Consider the following 15,903-nt stretch of genomic DNA (forward strand, 5'->3'; position numbering starts at 1 on the left):
CCTGCTCAATGGACAGAGTGCATGCTTTGCATCCATAAAGTACTTGGTGCAACTAGGAACTCTAGTCAGGTATCAGGGCTACTGGAGACCTTGGAGACCCATCACAAAATGGAGCTAAAATAACTAGTGGATGAAATGACTCCTGCTGCATCAGCCTCCTTTGTTCATAGCAGATAAACTGCAGCAAGTTGTCTAACTGGTGGTAGCTCAGTCAGTAGGGCATGAGACTCTTAATCTCAGGGTTGTGGGTTTGAGCCCCATGTTCGGTAAAAAGATTCCAGCATTGCTAGATGACCCTTGTGGTCCCTTCCAACTTGACAATTCTATTATTCTATGATCATACAAATGCTAAAATAAAAGAAGGAGGAATAAGGACCCAATAATGGGGAATTAGGATGATGGGTGGACTTCCAACTAGACCAATTGTTAAAAATGTGTGCCTCTTTAATTAGGTGTTGGACGCCCACTCACAGTGGGTGGTCTTTAAACTGGCAAAACTGCACCTCCTTTTTTGGCAGATGGTGCAAAACATGCCATCTGGACACACCCTCATTCATGTTTTCTTGTTCAGCAGCTGAGTCTGAGATAATGATTTACTTAAAGACCACCCGGCATGAGTTGGTAGCTGAGCACCGATTTGAACCCAGGTTTCAGGCTTGCTTTGTAATCTACTGATCTAAATCAAACCATTGCTCCCCTAAAGATTCGAAATGTACGCAGTGTATTCTGTATACGAGCAGCTTAGACTTATAGCTGTAGACAAATCTGCAAAGGGCATTAGGAAGGCTATGGAGACACAACTGGGACAAAGCTATTAAGAATGAAAACAGCTGTTGATACCCTGGGAAAGGATAATGCACGCAGGAAAAATTTGAACTTTCCAAAGCTCTTGGAAGTCTAATAACATTTGAATCCTAGGATTACTTGAACCATCCAGGGAAGATCCTCAGAACGTGTTAATTGTTTGTCATTGTGATGTGCTAGGCAACCTACCATGAAAACCCAAATGGTTCCTAAGAACCTCAAGGACCAAGATATTTCAGAGACATGAATGGAATGGCTGGGGTTTCATTTTTTTAAAAAAGAAGCTGTAATCATATTAAACTGGACGTGATCCATAAGGACTTGAACCGAGACAAGTCTGGTAGGAATGCCTTTATTATTGTTTGTACTGTGATAGCAGCTACAACAGTTTTGGACATATCCACCCCGTCTCCCCAGTAACTCTCCTTCTCTACATGCACACACACACACACACACACACAGAGAGAGAGAGAGAGAGAGAGAGAGAGAGAGAGAGAGAGAGACTTACCCAGATATAATCACACCCAAAGAGCACAGAAATGGGCAGAAGCTGTGCCACATGCTTAGTGTCTGAGTGTGCATTAAATTGCCAATGCAGTCCTCTTGCTGGAATATGCAATGCATTTGCAGCTACATGCACACAGACCTGGTAACAATACTGAGGTCAGCATGGAGGGGAAATGTACAAGTTGCTTTGTTATCACCTTCAGCCACATAGACATTCATTTCAAATAAACAATGCTAAAGCATTAAAATGGGCACACACACACAGTGTTATATATTCTGAGTCAACAATCCAGCTGAATACATTTGGGTCTGGACAGATAAGAACAATTCAAATTACCTATCAAAGTGGTGAATATTAGTTCATTTGCTGCTGTGTTTTTCAGATATGCAATCTTCTTCAGTAGCATATAATAATAATAATAATAATAATAATAATAATAATAATAATAATAATTTATTATTTGTACCCTGCCCATCTGGCTGGGTCTCCCCAGCCACTCTGGGTGGCTTCCACAGAAACCGAAAATACACTAAAATCACACATTAAAAACTTAAGATGTCTTCTGAATGTCAGGTAGTTGTTTATCGCTTTGACATCTGATGGGAGGGCGTTCCACAGGGAGGGTGCCACTACCGAGAAGGCCCTCTCCCTGGTTCCCTGTAACTTAGCCTCTCGCAGTGAGGGAACCGCCAGAAGGCCCTCGGTGCTGGACCTCAGTGTCTGGGCAGAACGATGGGGGTGGAGACGCTCCTTCAGGTATACTGGGCCGAGGCGATTTAGGGCTTAAAGGTCAGCGGGTGAGTGCGGTGCTGTTCTATGTAATCTCACTGGGCATGCCCAAATCTTTAAAAATATATCTGGTGGCTCTCTGTGTCCTGGCCTCTTTTTCGCACTTCTCTTTACTTGAGGGCCTTAGGCAGAGGTGTGGAACCTCAGGCCGTTTAGGGCTTTAAAGGTCAGCACCAACACTTTGAATTGTGCTCGGAAACGTACTGGGAGCCAATGTAGGTCTTTCAATGTAGGTGTTATATGGTCTCGGCGGCCGCTCCCAGTCACCAGTCTAGCTGCTGCATTCTGGATTAGTTGTCACTTTCCGGGTCACCTTCAAAGGTAGCCCCACGTAGAGCGCATTGCAGTAGTCCAAGCGGGAGATAACTACATACCGTATTTTTCGCCCCATAGGACGCACCGGCCCATAGGACGCACCAAGTTTTTTGGGGGGGAAATAAAGGAGAAAAAAATTTCCCCCCCCCAGGCGCTTGTGGGGCCGGCAGCGGGGAGAAGCGCTCTTCTCCCCACCGCCTGCCTGCAGACCAGGTCTGGGGACAGCGGGAAGACGCGCTGCGCCTCCCAGCTGTCCCCGGAGCTTGCGGGGCTGGCGGCAGGGAGAAGCGCTCGTCTCCCCGCCGCCCGCCTGCAGACCAGGTCCGCGGACAGCGGGAAGACACGCTGCGCCTCCCAGCTGTCCCCGGAGCTTGCGGGGCTGGCGGCAGGGAAAAGCACGCGTCTCCCCGCCATCAGCCTCCAAACCACATCGGGAGACAGCGTGATGGCGGCGTTCCGCCTCCCTGCTGTCCCCCAACCTTGTGGGGCTGGCGCTGCGGCTCTCCTGAAGCCTGGAGAGTGAGAGGGGTCGGTGCACACCAACCCCTCTCGCTCTCCAGGCTTCAGCGAAAGCCTGCATTCGCCCCATAGGACGCACACACATTTCCCCTTCATTTTTGGAGGGGAAAAAGTGCGTCCTATAGGGCGAAAAATATGGTAGATGTCCTGTAGTTCCCAAACTCTCCAAACCTGAGTACAGGTGGAACTAGTTGTAAACTGTACCATATACAATTCTAGTCTCCTCACCTCAAAAATTTGAGTATTATAGAGTTAGGGAAACATTCAGAAAGGGGCAACCAAAATGATCAAGGGAGTGGAGCAACTTCCCTGTAAAGAAAGGGTGCAGAATTGGGGCCTTTTTAGTTTAGAGAAAAGGTGAAGATTTTTGCTGATTCCCTTTGCTTGCCTAGATGGAGGGGTGTATGCAGGGCTTTTTTTCAGCTAGAACTTTCCGGAACTCATTTCTGACACCTGTCAGGTGGGTGCAAATTGCCATTATAAGAGAACAAGGGAAGCGTTCATGGTAAGTTCCGGCACCTCTTTTTCTAGAAAAAGTAGCACTGGGTGTATGAGTGTATGTAGAAACAAACCTAGTATGCAAAAGCTTTTGTTTTTTTAATTTGCATTTTATGCTCCTCCCACTTTTGCCTCTGACCCCGCCCACCACTGGGACGCTGTGGCCCCCAGAAGGTTGATCAGAACAGAAGGTTCAAGAAGGTTCCGCAGCCTTGCTCTGGCCTATAATCCCTTCTTCCTTACAAACCGAGGTCAACCTGACTGACGTACAGGAAGGAACTCTCTCTTCAGCCTGCCAAAGCTAACATTCACACAAAGAAGCGTGACGTTGATTTAACCGTACTTTGCCCTTGTCTGGGTGGCGAAACACTTGGTTGTCATACGACATCCTTCAATTTACACAGGCCTTTCACCGGAATCGAGAGCAACCTTTTAGATCCTTACTTGGCGTGGAGATTATACCGTTCAGCTCTTGAGTTGACAAAGAATCCCTTCTGCTATTGGCTGGACCAAGTGGGCAGGTGCTCAGCCTCTCAGGAAATGTCTGTGGTATGGACTTGATAAATGGCTTTCTCTTGCATGCTCAAAGATTGCCATATTTTGGTATGAATGATCGCCCACTTTACGTATCAGGAGTTTCTGAATACACATGGCAACAGGTGGGTCTGCATTGACTTAGCACCAGCCCTGGGAAATGCACAATATATTGTCAACATGGATAGACAAGGACATGTTGTTCTTGCGCACTGCCAGTGACCTTTCTGCGGCAAAGGTAATGCACACAAGCTTAATTTCTCGCAGTTCTCGGCTTTTACAGAAAGATTCTAAGAGGCTCAGTTTTGAACAAGATTAAACATGTTCACAGCTGAAATCTAAATGGGTTCTGCATCGATGTTGAAATGGTGTGCTTAAACGCTGATCCCTAATGCAGCCTACGCGAGACCCACAGCAAATGTTCTCCCCAGCTGCTGCTCTTCCCATTAGCAGAACAGGGGAGAAGAATTAAGGAATCACCCTCGCAAAAGAATCTGTAGCCAAGGCTTCAGTAGCTGTCAGTTTGTAGGCGGAAGACTATAATAGATTGGAGAGCGACAGGAATTCTGAACTCAGGTCAGCTCCTCCAAACGCAACCATAATTTTGGGCACTCTTTATGTGCGCTGCCTTGGTTATATTTAGAGCCTCGCTTGCAATTCATTTTCAGGAAATTCTCAGCAGCCATGAGGGCTAGAACCTTGGGGAAAACAATAAACTGAGTTGAGTGCCACATTGTTTTATTGGCAGTGCTGCAATTTGGCTGAAGCTGAAGTGAAGAGCATTGCTTCTTTGAGAGGTGAAGGGCAGCTTCCCAATGGCAGATTGTTGACACAATGGCAGATTGTATTCAGTGGCGGAGCTTCGTGCTCCAGCCCTGGGGGCGGAGAGCAGGCGGGGCTGGCTCATGTCCTGGGGATGGGGGCGCCCAGCACGGGTGGGGGGGGGGCAGCCCCGATGGCACCCTGGGGATCGTGCTGCCGGGGGCGGTGTGCTCCCCCCGCACTCCTCTTCCTCCGCCAGTGATTGTATTCAACATTGCCTTAAGTTCAGATTTAAAATGGCGGGTGCTAATGCATGTGCGTGGATTTCAGTGCCGTTGATACTCTTGTTTGCTTGTTTTCTACACAAGATAGCAAAGATGGCAAAGGTGTACAACTAGCATTTGACAACAAGTAAAAGCACCTCATTACATCAAAGCTGCATAGGGGAATTTCTAGCTTATTTCAGATATAGACCTCGGTGCTAAACGTACTCCGGAGGAGGGGCTGTGTGTCTGCAGAATTAATAAAACCTACAGACACAATTAATTTCTACATGAAAACCACCCTCAAAACATATATATATTACACACACACACACACATGGCGTGAGAAGCCATTTAATCTGAACAATACTTTCTGTTAATTAGAAGCAATCCAGTATTGTGTACCTGTTTTCATACGTCCATTCCGTCATGTTCTGCAGTGATCTGTGTAATTTTTTAAAAATACTAATCTGCATGGAAATTTGCATTTAAATGTTTATTTTTGAATACATTTTCTTTCAAAACATGGATTTTTAAAGGCATTTGGATATTTTTGTGGGTGAGCAGGAGACTCCACCCCCTACACATTATGGATGATTGGGGCAAATTTGCATTTGGAAAGACGGGTCTGTCTGTGGCCTTCATATCTTGTCTGGCCCTCAAGTAATGCAGGGTTAAGCGAAAGGTCAGGAGTCTGTGATAGATGCCTTTAAAACTACTTCCATTTCCTAAAACCCAAGGTAAGGGTGGGGTGGAGTTAACAAATCAAAGGTCATGGCACAAGTGAAAGAGTAAAGTGCATAGCTGCAAATTGTCCAAACATCCAAGTGTCTACACTGGTATGTACTTAGTGTCATCTCCCCTTCCCCAGAATAAGTGTTTCCTGTTTGGAGTGTGAACCAATTCCACAGAGGATGAATTAACACTTATCTATTAGGCCAGATAAGATAAAGCAAATGTCTTTCCACCCCTGAAACCATCTGGGAGTCACCTAATCCTCAGAGCCCTTTTGTATACATCAGATTGGTGGCATGTTTAGCAGATGCTGATGGAGTCACAACTCTACACACATGTCCCAGCTTCCACGTCCCATGGTACTTACTGCCAGCAAATTTTGGTAGGTCACTAAAAGGTAAAGGTAAAGGGACCCCTGACCATTAGGTCCAGTCGTGACCGACTCTGGGGTTGCGGCACTCATCTCGCTTTATTGGCTGAGGGAGCCGGCGTACAGCTTCCGGGTCATGTGGCTAGCATGACTAAGCCGCTTCTGGCGAACCAGAGCAGCGTATGGAAACGCTGTTTACCTTCCTGCCAGAGCGGTACCTATCTTTCTACTTGCACTTTGACGTGCTTTCGAACTGCTAGGTGGGCAGGAGCAGGGACCAAGCAACGGGAGCTCACCCCGTCTCAGGGATTCGAACCACCAACTTTCTGATCAGCAAGTCCTAGGCTCTGTGGTTTAACCCACAGTGCCACCCGTGTCCCTACATATTGATTATTGAAAGGTCAATTGACAATCACACAATTCACTGTTATGCCTAAGGGCCATTTCTTACTGACTCCAGAGCTGAGATGGAGGGGGGCAGGGAATGGTTCATTTCACGTTTTAATGTGAACCTACCTAATTCACACTTCCCAAAATAATTTCTGGACTGAAATGAAACTATGATTCAAAATCCGTATTTCTCCAAACGTTGCACTGCAGCTTTCCAGTCAAATAATGTCCATATATTAGAGGAAGGCATACATAAGCATGCATAAGTGCATCATGTTGAATGATGTATTGTTGCTCCCCTAGATCCACCTTTGGACTGCCCTCCCTGGAGATGCCAGAGATTGAACCTGGAACCTTCTGAATGTAGGTACCCCTAAGCTCCAGCCCTTCCCATGGAAGCATGCTGCAATGTGCTTGACTTCAGTCGGCTTCACTGCATTTTTATTCTGAACTGGATCAGGGCCAATATACAGCGAGTTGTTTTGTGCATGCCATCTGTCTATACATGATGTCCTCCATATGCTACAACAGTGGCTTGAGGTTAGTTGCTGGCATGCTACCAGTGCTTCAGAAAAGAAGCCCTGACTCTCCTTGCATCCACACAAAACACAGCTTCGGCGCACCAGCCTACTCATGAAATGTTTTCCAGCTTTGGGATGCTTCAGAAATCTCTGGTGCCCAAGGCTATACTATAGTGCCTTTAATTTGATATATCTGTTTCCCAACTAGTTGACCAAGAACACATTTCCTAGGTATGCTTCCCTGGTAGCAAGCCCCACTGAACACAGCAGGACTTGCTGTCAAGTAAACGCACATGAACTTGCATTCCATGACTGTGTTGAGTAGAGTATAGTCCTGTTGATGCATTTCCCGTTCGTGCGCACTCCTCCCACAATTGTGAATTCCACATCCAATAAGAATAAGAATAAGAATAAGAATAATTTATTATTTATACCTCGCCCATCTGGCTGGGTTTCCCCATCCACTCTGGGCAACTTCCAACAAAACACTAAAATACAATAACCCATTAAACATTAAAAGCTTCCCTAAACAGGGCTGCCTTTAGATGTCTTCTAAAAGTTTGGTAGTTATTTTTCTCTTTGACATCTGGTGGGAGGGCGTTCCACAGGGCGGGCGCCACTACCGAGAAGGCCCTATGCCTGGTTCCCTGTAACTTGGCTTCTCGCAGTGAGGGACCCACCAGCCCTCGGCGCTGGACCTCAGTATCCGGGTAGAACAATGGAGGTGGAGACGCTCCTTCAGGTATACTTGGCCGAGGCCATTTAGGGCTTTAAAGGTCACCACCAACAATTTGAATTGTGCTTGGAAACGTACTGAGAGCCAGTGTAGGTCTTTCAAGACTGGTGTTTCAAGACAGGTAAGATGCTCATCACTGTATGACTTTTAACAGATCAGAACCAGGCTGGGCTCCTTTATTTTGCTGTTCAGCCTAGCAGGGCACATGCTTAGCATGTAGAAGGCTCCAGATTCAATCCTGACATCTCCAGGTAGGGTGGAGAAATCCTCATGTGTGAACCTGGGAGAGTTTCTGCCAGTCAGTGCAGATCAGACACGGAGAGCCTATGGCCCTCCAGATATCATTGACCTGAACTCCCATCATCCCAGACCATTGATGGTGAGAGTTGGAGTCCAACAACGTATGTGGTGGGAGGGAGGGCACAGGTTCTCCATCCTTTCTGTAGACCAGTGTTTCCCGAACTTGGGTCTCCAGCTGTTTTCAGACTACAATTCCCATCATCCCTGACCACTGGCATTGCTAGCTAGGGATATTGGGAGTTGTAGTCCAAAAGCAGCTGGAGACCCAAGTTCGGGAAACACTGTTGTAGACAATGCTGAGCTAGATAGAACTATTGAGCTGAGTTTGTATAAGGCACTTGCCTACAAACAGGGCAGTGAACTCCTCTGCTACTGTGCTGAGCTGCATATCCAGTTCAGGATCTGTGCCTGCCTTTCCTCCCTAACTAAAACAATTTTTAAGAGGTACTAATCCCTTTCCCCATAACCTTAACTATACAAGAAGGAAGCACACATCATTTACAGACAGGTTTGTCACCTCCTTTCCTGGACATCTCTAGTTTTTACCGTAACTGGTTTTTTTTTACTGGGGTTTTTTTTTAACTTAAACAGTAAAAAACTGACATTAAAGGCTGCATTTACAGCTTATCTCATCACCCACTGCTGCACTGGTCCCCATTAACAACTTTATTATTCAATGACGAGTCACTATTTAGTACTGAATGCAAATTAGTTAACTCAGAACAGCGGGCAAAGTATATAAAAATTATGGGATGTTCCCCAAGGCTACAGTTCCTGGTCACGCCTTGAAAAGGTACCCTTGCTTCTGCTAAAGATAAAAGACAAAGCAGTTAAGCAGAATATAGTCACTGGGGAGCAGAGAAGTGCTGCACATTCCTAGAAAAGGGTTCTCACCAACATGCCAGCTCCAAGCGTCATGAAGCCATGGCTCACCTTTCTGGTATGCCTCTTTCCCAGGGTTGGCTGAGTGAGCAGCCTTCCTTAGGATACTATTACCTGGCAGATGTACTTCTGTATTTTTACCAGACTGGGCAGAAGATCAGATGGGGCACCATTTGAATTTTCGGCCACCAACATCACAGTTATTTGGGCTGTCTCTGATGCTTCCTCTTTTAGCTGAAGGACACCCTACTGGCTCTTTTAATATGATAAAGTATGATACTGAAATCTTTGTTTGATATACAGTGGTACCTCTGGTTAAGTACTTAATTCGTTCCGGAGGTCCGTTCTTAACCTGAAACTGTTCTTAACCTGAAGCACCACTTTAGCTAATGGGGCCTCCCGCTGCCGCCGCGCCGCCAGAGCACAATTTCTGTTCTCATCCTGAAGCAAAGTTCTTAACCTGAAGCACTATTTCTCGGTTAGTGGAGTGTAACCTGAAGTGCATGTAACCCGAGGTACCACTGTATTATTAGGACTTGTTTTTAACATTCCTACCTCCTTCACTAGGAAAACAGAAACTTGTTCTTGGATTCATTGTCCTCAGACGAGAAATACTATAATCCTACCATATATATATATCTTCATTCAGGTTCCCTCTAAAGCAGGGGTGGCCAACCAGTGGCCATCTAGATGTGGCTGGGCTCCAGCTGCCATTGTCCCTGGCCATTGGCTATGCTGGCTGTAGCTGACGGAAGCTGGGAGCCCAACATCTGGATGACCCCAGGCTTAAAAAAAGTGCTTTAATTGCCTAGGAAAAGAGTGGAAGTTACTATTTACTCTGCTTCAGCTAATGTGGAGTGTAGCAGTGCAATAGTTAAGCTGGTGACATTAAAAATGAAAACAAAACAAAAACCATAATCCTGATCAAGTTTGAATTATTTAAGGTGCTATTCTGCCTCTCAGCATACACTCCAGGGGGTGGAGAAACATTTGGATTTGTGTAGGACAGCCAACAAACTTGGAATGGCCCTGATTTTAGTCCAGATATTCAAAGCCAGAATTTATACGGTTTCCCCCTAGTGCTTAAAAGGTGTTGCACATAATAAGGCAAGGCACTATTTCAGTAACGCCTTGCTCGAAAGAGATTTTAAAAAATCGCTATGACAATCATTTCCCATCTCCCAAAGAGGGTGAGAGCTGCAATTTATGCTCCCAAAGACTACCTTTTTCTTAAAGCTCTTAAGGAACATTTTCGGTAATAATGGCTGATTTAGATAGATTCCCAAGGTGCTGGATCATTGCTGATGACATTAATGGTTTAAGGCTCCCTGAATGTTGATTGATTGCCGTAATCTGCTGAAACTATTTCAGGACATAGATTTATTATTATTAAGCCTATAAAATGGTGTCAGGGTCAAAGCAAGCTGATGATTTGTTTTGTGATGCAGACATTATACAGGAGCAGATGAAATCTTTTAATAAATGTGAAATGCAGGCGAGAACAATGTTTCATCTTCTTTCGTTGGAAAAATCTGTGGCCGGCTAATACAGATTACAGCAGCGCAGGGAGAGTGCATTTCGTCTAAGGCTACTCATGGAAAATAACCTTCAAGCACCAAACAAGCTCTGAGCTTTGTTTAACAGTAGCACTTTACTTAGACTATAGACACCTCTTGGGGGGTCTTGCTCCATGGGCAAGTCTATAGCATGGAAGCACAAGATGGAACAAACTTGCTAGAGCTAAACAGAGTTGTGGCTGAATGGAAGAACTATAGGAATTCCATGCATGCTATCTCCAGGTCTATTGAAATAAGTTGGTTATAAGGTGAGGTTCGTCACCTCGGTTGCATGCAGTGCCTTTTACCAGGTTAAACACCTCATCTGCTGCAGCCAATGTAGGCTGATCCTTTAGGAGGCTGAGCCTTGCTGTGAAAACTTGCCAAACTTTTTTTTTTTACTCCAGCCCTCAAAAAATATCAAAGCCACACTCTCTCTCGTATTCTACACACACTTTATGCATCTGTCTGAACTCGGAGCAGCTCTGCAAACATTCTTGTTAATGTACAGTTCTCTGACCAACCAGCCAATCCTCAACCAAAAACACATCTCTGGCAAAGAGATCCCTCCCGTGTATCTCTAAGCAGGTAAACCATGTGGCTGTTCAAACTGCCTGAAAGTCAGACCTACATGAAAAGCTCGCCTGATTTGTTGCTATGAGGGCTAACCAGCAGCATTCGTACTGGCATATTAAGGCTACATCAAAGGGCTGTCCAAATATGCTCAGAGCTCACCTCAAAGCCCATTATTTGTAGCTCGTTGGGAGAAGGGTGTGGCTGCTAATTAAGAGAGAACAGCAATGGACTGAATGCACGAGCACCTTTCTAGAGAATCTAGACCATCTTTTTAAAAACAAAAACAAAAAAGAACCTAAATCATTTACTGTTATTTTTCAGAATGAGGGAGGATTGGGAGGGTGGCTTCTGTAGATGCTGCAACCTTCCCTACTTAAGTTGTTGGAACTGGGTTTCTAGGGGCCAAGTATAAACTTCCTTTCACTTCCAGGCTTTTTAGCTGTGTGCAGTTGCATAACCCCCAATACTTTGAAGCCCAAATGCAGGATCCCATTTTCCCAGATGCCATCTTCCCATTTTTTAATCGTGAGAGCATGGCAGCCATTTTGGTTGCCACAATCTAGTGTGATTTTGCACTGTGGTCGTCCCCCCCCAGCACTTTTTGGGCCACGGCACCCAAAAACACATGTTTGGGAGCATCATGCAAGATCACAACCCTTTAAAAAGTGTGTTTTCAGGGGGGATTGCACCACAAAATTGCACAAGATCACGGTGACCAAAATGGCCACTGTCTTCTCATAATAAAAATCTGGTTTTTTCTGTGACACTTGTGGGGTATGCATTTGCATCTTCAATATGTTAACCATTGGTCCTATTGGTCACTTTCTAGCCTTCTGTCTTTAGTTTTGTTTTAGTTTTTGAACGTTTTAATCACTTTATTATTATTATTAATGCAAAGTATTCTTGATTGCCAGATGGCAGGTAATGTAACAAAATCTTTGAAATAAGTCAGTAACCAACCAAACTAATCTAATTTGCTTAATATTAAAACCCAAAGTGCTTTGACCAAATCTGACTTTAAAAAATCATTTGTTTCACTTCCCAGTATCTTTCACATTTTCTTTTTAAAGGCAAAAAAGCCCCATCTCTCCACCCCAAAATAAAACAAGGATAGGGGTTACAGGCCAATGTGACAGAGGAAGAGATCATTATTCCCCAGGGTGGGGGAAGGAAAACTTGAAAGGCCAGAACTGAAACTTGCACAGGCAAAAAAAACAAAAAACCCTACATAAGCAAAAAGATTGCAGCTGGTGCCTAAAGATGATGGGGAAGATCTGTTTAAAGGTTGGTCACATTTCCAAGCAAATGCAGAGAACCAAAGGCCTTCATACTCAAAGTGATAGTCTTTTCTTGGTGCAGTGAATACAGTACAGTCTGAAGGAAAGTTACAGGAAACATAGGATACCAGGTCAGCCAGATAATACCACTAATCCAGTATTCTTTCTTTCTGGTCCTGAATCTCTGATATAGCGAGCAGGGGTCTTTCAAATCTCCTGCTACTGGAAATATTTTTAGACCAGCTTTCCCCAACCTGGTGCCCTCTAGATCAGCTTCTCGCAAACTTTGGTTCCCCAGATGTTCTTGAACTACAACTCCCATCATCCCTGACCATTGGCGAAGCTGGCTAGGAATGATGGGAGTGGTAGTCCCACAGCATGCAGAGACCCAAGGTTGAGAAAGGCTAATCAAAATATTTTGGAGTACAACTCCCAGTGCACCCAGACACTGTAGTCCAAAACATCTGGAGGGCACCAGGTTGGCAAAGGTTCTTTAGACAGATACCATAGATTGTCCTTGTGTCAATAGGGGTGTGTGGGTGTGAATCTGAACTTAGTCTATGGTTTATTACTGTAGATCATGGCATATGTAAGAAGATTGGCATTACTAAACATGGTGACCCTCCATTATGAACTTTCTTGAACCCTGGTACCAGTCTAATCTCAAAGCATGCCCTGGAAGGCATTCATAAAATATCTTGAGTTCCTCACACCTCGTAAAAGTCAGCACATGTAAATCAAGTTGCCAGTAAACTCTGTTTAACACCTGAATGGATGACATCAAGATAATGGTGAGATAATTTTAAGACAGGAGGCGGGCAAAGGATGGCCAGGTTTGCTCACTGGGAACATATTCTTTCAACCTTTTGTTAAGCAAAACACATGGTAGTAGGCAGGAAACTCTGGGATAAAATGAGATGGGGGACACTTGGCTTGCCAGTAGTACATGTGAAAAGGATCTAGGAGTCTTAGTAGATCACAAGTTGAACATGAGTCAACAGTGTGAAGAAGCAGCAAAAAAGGAGATCAGGAACTGGAAGAAAATGTGAACACAGAGCAGGAAGAGAGAAAACTTCACATGCAGGGTCTAACATGGCAGGACACACAATTTGCCTGGGATACAAATTAGCCTAGGCAAGCAGGCAGCCTGATTTTATGAGAAAGTGAAATTCCAAAAAGAACATATTAGTGTGCTATTTTGCTAAATTGCAAACAAATAAATAACATTAGATTTGTACAACAATTGAACATTTAGCAAGAAGGTTCCTTGCTACAGCAAATCAACTATAATTATTTCCTAAGAAAATAAAGGGCTGATTAGAAAAGAGAAAACAGGAGGGTATTAAATTGTGGTTACTCAGCAAAAGCATCACTCCTTGCCAGTTAATGACACAGAGCCAAGTAAATAACAGAAAGCATGTTCAAGTTGCATTGAAAACTGTGGGACTGGGTATAAGTTATAAGCTCTGGTCACGATCTGGCAGGATGTTCTCCTATGCAAGTCCAGTTAAAATGAACGGAAGCAGCTCTCTGCATTGGAATGGAGCAAGCACAGGAGCTTCAAATGTGACTCATTTCAGCAGAATTTAAGCGTGTATATATTTTCTTCCAGTTGCACCCACAGAGTTAGATTTATTTTTTTTAGTATATATTCAAAGGCCGCTTCAAGGCATACTATGGTGGAAGAATCTACACACATATTTTAAAAAAACAACGCTGTGAAAATGCTTTATTTTAAAACCTTTTGAAAAATACATTGAATTTTGCATAGCTCACTGTCGCTATCTAGTGCCACATTTGTGTACTGCACTTTACAACACATTTAAAACATTTTATAGCTGGGTCCTACGAGGTTTATTATAATACATGGCAAAAAGTTAGATTAGCTGAGTGATGGGCAAATTTACCCAGACTCTGTTCCGATTGGTAGCAGTGGAGAATACTGGGGGTGGGGGGATTGAGAGAGACAGAGCTTTAAATTCGCTATTTCAGTAGACATTTTGTATATTGGATTCCTCACGGGCACAAAAAAAGTAGGAGGTTCACACCGCTGCAGGAGATGGATTTCTCACAGACACCCCATGAAAAGTATGAGGGACACTCCACAGATGCTCTGGTGCTCCCAGTGCAGTCATATCCACCATATCCCAAGAGTGAGGAGAAGTTCACACTTTAGTGGGGCCAAGGGACCCAAGAGCCCAGTCCAGGCTGCAACCCCACTGCAATGAGGGGAGCAAAATGAGGCTCAATCAATAGGAGATCTTTGAGGATATTTATGGAAGGTTATTCCCCTGTATCTACATATGATCAGTCCCTGGCATCTCTGTAGGACTGCGAGAGAAGCCTTTCTGGAACCCCGAAGAGTCACTGCCAATCTGTGTCAACAATGTGGTATTAGATGTGTCTGTGGTCCAACTCAGTATAAGGCAACTTCCTGGGTTCTTTTGATGCTCATACCAGCAAAAGAATGCTCTCATAACACCATTAAGTTCAGAATCTAACTGCACCACAGTGTCACCTAACAGCCCTGTGATGGGAAGTGGAAACTTACTCCCATAGATCCTGCTGGCCTTGCATACCAAACCTGTCTTAAACCATGCCCATTTTTTTAGCCTCCTCCTCCTCCTCCCAGGTTTGACTGTGGTTCTTCAAGGCAGCCAGCATCAGTATGGAAAAAACTCTATAGGTAGCTATCGTCACTTCGACAAATGGATGAAAACTAGTCTCTGAATCTCTTCTCGTTCTTCCTCCATGCTGCATTTCCTGAGAATTCTTTGTGGTGAATGGATTGGCACTGCTTAGACCAACGAGGAAATCCCCCCCCCTCTTTTCACAGCATCTGTAAACAATTAACAGGAATGCTAGCAAAAGCTCCTCTCAAAAGGGTGCTGTTCTTACAGAGTTATCGTGGAATTATGTCTTTGTGCAGTGTAATCTCTATGAAGTGCCCTTGGGCAGGAAGCCATAGTAAGCAAGCTGGCGGGTTCATGATATCTCCTTATCTAACAGGTTTGCCTAAGTAACATGTACCTGCAAGGTCTCTAGGATTTTAGGGTGGTTGTTGTTTTTTGCTTTTTTTAAACTTACTGAACTCAATGGATATTGTACCAGCTCTCCTGCTTTCAGAATACTTGATGTTTACTTTCATCTATTTCCTCCCTCTTTTGATTTCATTTTAAACACGGGGAAGACGTGGAGCTCAGAGTTGCAGCATCTGCTTTGCATACAGGAAGTCCCAAGTTCATTCCCTGGCCAGAGGTGGAGCAACCTGCTCTGGTACCCGGAGCGGCGCTCGTCCCAGGGGGCCTGGTGTGCTGCCTGCGGGGGCATGTCGCGTGCCCCGGGAGGTGCCACCAATTGGGGGTTGGCATTTTGTCACACACACCCTTTGGAATGGCACCCAGGGACCCCCCCCCCGCCTCAGAACTCCCCTGTCCCGGGCATTTCCAAGCAGAGCAGGAAATGCCCCATGTCTGAAATCCTGGACAGCCACTGCCAGTCGTTGTACACACTGCTGAACTAGTGGTCTGACTCTGTAGAAGGCATCTTCCTATGGTCCTGTTTCATC

At 44.9% G+C, this 15,903-nt stretch overlaps 1 long non-coding RNA gene across 1 annotated transcript; it reads left to right on the forward strand.

The window, feature by feature from the left end:
• The first annotated feature begins 4,082 nt into the window (after positions 1-4,082).
• LOC310744690 lies at positions 4,083-15,486 on the forward strand. The gene is made up of 3 exons (XR_014539653.1): positions 4,083-4,205; positions 6,791-6,850; positions 14,968-15,486. It is a non-coding gene; the product is annotated as an uncharacterized lncRNA (long non-coding RNA).
• Positions 15,487-15,903: the final 417 nt, after the last annotated feature.

This window comes from Podarcis filfolensis, assembly GCF_964270895.1.
Source record: "Podarcis filfolensis genome assembly, chromosome: 11".
Classification (NCBI taxonomy): Eukaryota; Metazoa; Chordata; class Lepidosauria; order Squamata; family Lacertidae; genus Podarcis; species Podarcis filfolensis.